This window comes from Manduca sexta, chromosome 26, assembly GCF_014839805.1.
Source record: "Manduca sexta isolate Smith_Timp_Sample1 chromosome 26, JHU_Msex_v1.0, whole genome shotgun sequence".
Lineage (NCBI taxonomy): Eukaryota > Metazoa > Arthropoda > Insecta > Lepidoptera > Sphingidae > Manduca > Manduca sexta.
The window spans coordinates 13318047-13325575 of NC_051140.1; the positions used below are offsets into that span (position 1 = coordinate 13318047).

The 7529-nt window shown below is 31.5% G+C and overlaps 1 protein-coding gene across 1 annotated transcript in view; it reads right to left on the reverse strand.

Annotated features, from left to right (window-relative positions):
* Positions 1-585, reverse strand: part of LOC115441114 (synapsin) — a 61614-nt gene extending 61029 nt beyond the window's left edge. Inside the window, exon 1 of the mRNA XM_037443011.1 lies at positions 463-585. The gene's annotated coding sequence lies outside the window, so the exon portion shown is untranslated. The remainder of the gene's footprint in view (positions 1-462) is intronic.
* Positions 586-7529: the final 6944 nt, after the last annotated feature.

Sequence of the window (7529 nt, forward strand, 5' to 3'; positions counted from 1 at the left end):
TGTTTTTAAAAATGTAATAACGACCATTATCACTTATAATTGCTATTTTGTAGATGTACAAAATAGCAATTATAAGTAATATGTGTTATAATGTAAGTTTTCCAATAACATACCTTTAAAATTAATACTGTTCTTTACACTTTACATAGTATTCTCTCATACATTTTTCGCAATTATTGAGTTTTAAGATTATTTGTACGGACACCTCCATGCATAATATGATTAAAAGTCATTAAGTATAATACGTATTTCATATTTATTGACACATTAAGAATCTCTTTAAAAAAGAATCTTGCAGACATTACGTATTTGCAGAGAAAGTACTGGTATACGGGCACTAGTTTACCCATTAACTTAGAATTACTCACACAATATTTAGAGGAAAGTTTTGCTCGAGGTGCAAATTCGTTATTTAACGTGTGCTTCGAAGTTGCCATACTGCACGTGCTATTATATACATACCTTCGTTTCAAGTAATTGACATTGGAAGTGAATGAATTGCGGAAGCTTGAGAACGACAGGGTTGATGTGGTCGCGGCCTGTGGGCCACAGATTCCAGGACACCCGGACCGCTCTATTTTGACGTCCCCTTACAAACAAACATAATTAATAATATTTTAATATTGTAAATATGAAAATCTAAAATGTTTCGAGTTTTAATTGTTTTTATTTCTTTTTTATAATGTATCGAAAAAGATCTCTCTCGCCGACGCAGCCACAAGCTACACCAAGTTCATAATATAGATATTAGCTCATCTACTTAGCATACGCTATCTTGAACACCACACCCCTCTCTTCGAGGTACCTAACTAAACACACATTCCAAACCGTCAAGGAAAACGCTTTTAACGTATTTTTCTAACATAGTTTAAGTACGGCTTATCCATAATAAGTACCACTTCAAACCACGCTGAACGTTATATAACCAACGCACATACCATTTAAGATAGAAAAGGACAAGGGTTTATATAAACTTAAGAACAAAAAATATTAATATATTTATAGCATCAAAGTGCATGCAGAAGGTAACCTACTTTACTTATTTTTATCATATAAGAATAGGTTACACCAAGCATTATCCGACCTAGGTTTCATACCAATTAACTCTTTAATACATTGCTAAGAAATCAAGAAAATAGTTTCTACCTGAATTCATTTTTTATTTATAATAATTACGTTTAATTAGTTCTTTCAATAATAATAGTCTTATAGTATAAAGCTTTGCTTGTGTATAAAATTTACTTTACCTTATAATATTAAACTGAGTTAGCATGAATAACACAGACACACAGAAAGTTCTACTGTATACTTTAAATACGGAATATAACGTAACTTATATTACGTTAATTCAGTATTGTTTTCTTTATGCTTAATTTCTTTTCCATCCATTAGTTAGTTTTTCTATTTAGATCTAATAAATCTTCAAACATTTACACATACGGTCGCATTTATAAGTATGAAATAAAATAAAGCTTCAATATATGAAATTTTAATTACAGAGCTTTACGCCCGACGAACTGAAAGTATCCATACTAGTTGTTCGCGATTCACAAGTGGCACGTGCCAAGCCGAGCTGGCGCTGTTGTACAATTGTTTTCCAAAGTTAATCCGATAAATGGCATTGGGAATGTATGGCATTCAAATATAGGTTTCGTGTATTAATTATTTGTAAACTAATTGCTTTTTAACACACCAACTGTCGTGACTCGTGGCAGACAGTATGCCCGGTAACATTGTCCATTGTCATGACCTATCGCAATTTTTTATTATAACAGTTATAAAATATAATATAAGTTGCACATTATGTATTAATTCTAACCATAACACTAATAAAGCATTTATTAAATGAAAATTAGTATATGAAAAACATTTCGTAGGTTTAAGTTAAAATTCATTCATAATTATAGACAAAGGTAATATAATACTTATTTCAAATGTAAATTTGACTTCAAGCAATATCTTATAAGAATATAAACTTTAATATCCTAACTATACCGTGAACAAACCAATATGAATCTGAAAGAGTTGTAATATTGTGATATTTCGCTTACCTCGGGAATTCTACTCAAAACTTCGATAGTTGGTAATAAAAGCTGCGGAAAAGTTGACTGCGGTGCAAACGACTCAGTAGGGTTGGACACACTGTAAAAAATGTATATATTTAACCATAGAATAGTATATTATGTATAAAATTGTATATAAAATAAATATAACTTTCGCAATCAATTAAGACTACGGAGTGTTTTTTCGTGATATCGATAAAATACCAATTACATCAATTCATAAAAAATATATATTCTATTTTAAGTTTGATAAAATAATAGATTATTTGTTTTAAGTCTTATTTACCATAATCCAAAGTAAATAAAAAATATGACGAATTGAGAACCTCCTACTTTTCTGAAGGCGGTTCATAACAGTCAGTCTTGCGAATATAGAGTACACTTGTCCTAAATCAATTTTAAAATTTAAATCTTGTTCGTTCTTAATAAAAAATAAAATTTTAAAGAGCCTCATTTTTAGCCTTACTTGCTAAAAAGCAATTGTTTACCATAAACAAATCGCATTACGAACGTTATTTATTAGTCAATTTCTTTAATTTATTCAAGTCAATTTAATGCGTCTCATGAATAAAACAAATGAAGTTTTATAAATGAGTTTCTGCAATTCTTTGTTCAAAACTTATTTGCTCTGAATCGCGTTACTTGGAATAACAAAGTTATTTTATTGTAGAGGACGGTCCCGAATAATCGCTTTTCACAGTACATCTCGAATTTCGGTCAGGATCTGTGGACGTGACACTTAAGAACAATTTGGGATCTGTGAACAAACTTAAAACAATGACGTCACGTCTCGGCCTTGTTTAAGATATCTTAAAATATATATAGGTACAAGGCCCATTTAGGTTATTGAGATCGAATTTATACTGAAATAGCTATTTCAAAGGTGGAGAATGCTGCTAAAATAGAAACAAAACATTTAATGAAAAGCGTATTTCGTTCTATCAGACTGTTGAGTATAAATTGATGAATAAATACACGCATAACTCATATAAACATAGGAACTCCTGGTGCTTGAATTAACTAAATATTTCATTATTCCAGAAGTACTGAGATTAAAGACTTGTGCTACGAGTCGTAGGAATGAAAAACCTAAAAAGAAATTTGTCAAGACGGTGCGGAAAGTATAAATCTTTCTAAGTTCATATCCAAATAATATTTTTTTAAAATAAATAGATAGGCATCTCTAGAACCCTAGCTGCGCAATAAAACATTTCTAGAGCTATAATTAAAGGAAAAATTCCTCATAAATTCAATCTATATAACAATTTAAAAAAATATTGGTCCATAAATGTACAAACATCAATAAAAAAATATGGAATGATCGCGTCAATGAAGAGCAAAAAACATTAATAATCCTTATATCCTACAATCCTTATACGTACATTCCGATTAAAATCATTTATATACATAAACCTTATTAAATATCAGGAACTTTTTTTAAGGAATAAAAGGAAGTTTTCATGTTAGAAGAAGCAAGTGTTTGATTTTCTTTTGACAATATAATATAAAGACAGAAATTTTGGGATTTTTTTGGGTTAACTACACATAGTGTTACACACACTTAATGCGCTTAAAATAAAACAAAACATGACAATAAACGGATCGACGGACAAATAAAAAATAGATCCACTTTAGTAGCAAAATTTAATTTTACAGACGGCTTTCGTTAAACAAACATTAACTGTGTAACATTTAAAGTCCTTTATCGACATAATATGTACATACCTACGTATACCTTTATTGTACCCTACATAGAAAATACAAAATAATTTGAAGATAAATCAGTGAAACCATTCTTTCACCAACATCGAATATTTCGCGTTACGGAGTGGAAACACAAAGATTTTTCGATTTCTCCCACGCGACCGCGCCACCCGTTTTTCTTATGTAAGCTAACCCTGGGGACAGAAATCATATTTCGTGTTTTCTGTCAGTTGGTTTTCAAGTAATGCCAATACTTCGTTTTAAATACAATTGACGTGCTTTACGAACAGTTAATCGTATGACCATAAGGCTATTGGAAATACTTATACAAATAACGACTAAAGTTACATTACCTGTCGCGCAATTGCATATACAATTATAAATATGTACCGATTTTTATCATCCGTTCGTCGACACAATTACCTACTCCGATTAACGTCGAAGTTTAAAAGGCAATTTTCCATAAATAGCAGCAAAACAATTCATGGTTTCTAAATATAAAAGACTAAAGATAGTACTGTACAGCTGGCGCATTACTCGAGCTAAAATTTATTATTATTTTTATAAACCCCAATCCAATGCGTTCAGAGAGACAATATTTAAAAATATTATTTAAGTAAAGGTTAAATATTTTAATTGTGTAATTACCTAAATCTTATATGTAATAAATAATAAATTACGAATTAAATAGTATTAATAATAAGATTCTCGTATCTCTAAGGGCAAAATAAAATATAATAGAATATAATGATAAGACATACAAATTAATAAGAACGAAACATAATTTCGGCACATAATCCTCAGCGTTTTTATAAGCAGTCAGAGTTAAGTCAGTTTGAGCCCGAGGAAATGAACACAAAAACGTTCACAATTAATTTAGAAGACAGAATAATTTTTGGTGATTTCAATTAGCACTACATTACACAATTCTTAAAAAATATTTATATTATACTTTAGTTATATACACATCTAATACTTATATATTTTAGAATTTGAAATAAATATGAATTATGGCAGTATAATATACCTACCTAAATAAGCCTCTTTGTATTAAACGGGTACCTAATAAACAATATAGGTTATTAATAAAGATATTAAATATAAATAAATCATAAGCATGAGCAAAACAATCGAAGAATCTTATGACTAACATTATTCCGGTGAACGACTTAAAATTAAAACAAGGCCATGTTCAAAGGAGTCGCTTTACGGCATTACACTAAATAATAGGTACTAGTTTCAATTAATTATTACAAGTTTGAGAAATTAAAAAGACATAATTGTTAAGGTTTTAATACTGTTCCTATATGGTTTACGATTTTAGAAAATATTTCCTCAAGTCATTGTTATGAAATGCTATTAACAAATCCAAATAGAATAGCATCCTACAAACCCAGTGAGCAAACAGCACCCTTTAACTGCCTTCTGGCTGGCCGCCAACCTGACTGTGACGCTCTTCTATTACGCAAGGATCGATCCAGCGAGTGGAGTGCCAAACGCTGGCACATTCACAAATAACCAGCGTGGAATATATAGCCCACGTATGGTATCGGCATTCGGCACGCGACACATGAACACCGAGGATTTTCGTTTGTAAAAATTGAAAGTGTCCCGTGAAAATGTTATTTCGTGGAAACATTTCGTGCTGATCCTACGAAAGATTGTAATTAATTTTACGTTCGTGTGGAAAATATTTCACCATTCATAACTGTCTAGCACAATAATTAATATAATTAAAGACAACAATGCTTTGTTCATTTTACATACGGTTTTATTACCACATAATAAATTTAATGTCTCCACCGAATCTCGCTGTGGTTTACAATAAAGACGGTTAAGAGAGTGCGAATCATTAAATTGCTTGGGCCGCCCCACCAGAACATGTTCAAACTAATAAACTTTATATGGTCAGTTTGGGCATCAAGTAATGGTCTACCAAACGCCGTATATTTTCTACGACGTATATTTGACGGCTATTATCAATACAAACACGGCATACATAGAAACAAAAGACAGTACGCAATAGTTCGGCTCACAATCAAAATTTATTGTCTACCATAATCCAACATTATGAACTTTTAACTTCCCCTCAACAAGCGTATAAATTACTTATCAGCGCATTCAAAATTACGACTTAAGGTAGATTTTTAATAAGATATTATAGTATACGATACAAATTGAATATTATAAAAATTGTATTAAAGTATGCAGAAATATTAATATCATACAAATTATACCTGTTCAATTCATATTTGAGTGGAATTTGTTAGCGAGACCAAATATTATAATCGTTTAATGCTTTTATAAATGTATTATCTTTACCAAATAACATTAAAACGTATATAACATAGATTAAAACAGCTTCAATAAAAACGTTTTTAACTAATAACTATCACAAAAAATACTGCTAATGTGTCAATCAAAAAAGCATCGGCTACAAACTCAACTCCGCCCAACGAGGTCATTCTTCGCCCTATATCTAACTTACTCCGTAATAGTCTAATTCAACCATTTTGAGGTTTACGCCACTGATTCCGATCTTTATGAATGAAAAGCTACGTGTTATTCTAAATACAACTTTAAAATAATATAAGACGTAATAAAATGGAACATTAAATATATTTTTTTGGATTACTTACAGATTATTCAGTGAACTCCGAGTCCGTTAATACAGCACTGGTTATGCGACAACGGATACGAAAAGTGGCCAGAAAGGGGGATGACTCCTGAAACACTGATGGGGAAACAGCGGGACAGCGCACGCCAAGTAAATATTGATTTTGGGCGGCTTCGTGCCCTTGCCGCAGTGGTGACATCTTTACTCTGCCACATGACTCTCCACAAACGCATAGAGCTTACGGCGTTTACTTCAATCGCAGATAGATGTCGCTATCACTACAACCGTCAAACTTTTCAATATTTTTTTAACTTCCTTGGCACATTGGAAACCAACTACGTAAACAAGATTACATTATTTTTCTCTTGCAAGTCTTACTTTACTATACCAACGTTATATCCGTAGGTGATCATACTAGAAATTTAATTTTTTTTTCTTATACTGGGTACTATTGGGTACTCATAGAATGTAACCGTAGAGTTGTGTTATTATTTTTGTAATATTTTTGTTTCCATAAAAATCACTACTCTTTAATAAAATACTAATCATATAACTAAAAAAATAATTATGTTATTGATCACCATAAATATTATAAGAACGTATTTTTTTCCTGCATATTGCGCCACTTTGTAACATGTTTTTTTATTTAATTAAGAAGCAGTCTTAATATAAATACGTTTTTTTTTAGTGTCGAATTGATTAGAGTGCTGATTATCCAATACATTATATTTTAACATAATATTTTCAGGTATTATGATATGATTATGTATGATAGGTCCTTATAAATACTAACAGCTAAACGTAGCCATAGATACCTCAAACGTTTACCATAACATTTTACCTGACCACAAACGACCTCTAGGTTTAACCTGTAGAGTATGCAAAAAATATTAAAAATCCTTTATCGAATGGGATCCGTTGGTGGTATACCTGCTGACAAATTTGCACGTGTGCGCGTGTGTACAGGTGAGCGACGCAGCTGTGGGCGTGTGTCGTAACAACCCGCCGCCACCGCCGCGCCGCGTCGCCCGCCTCCTACTCGCAGACGTTGCGTAGCTCCTAATTAACCCGCATTCACACGCGCGTTACTTTATATTTCATATTATAATCTATGAATCCTATGATAACAAGTTACGTGTAGCTAC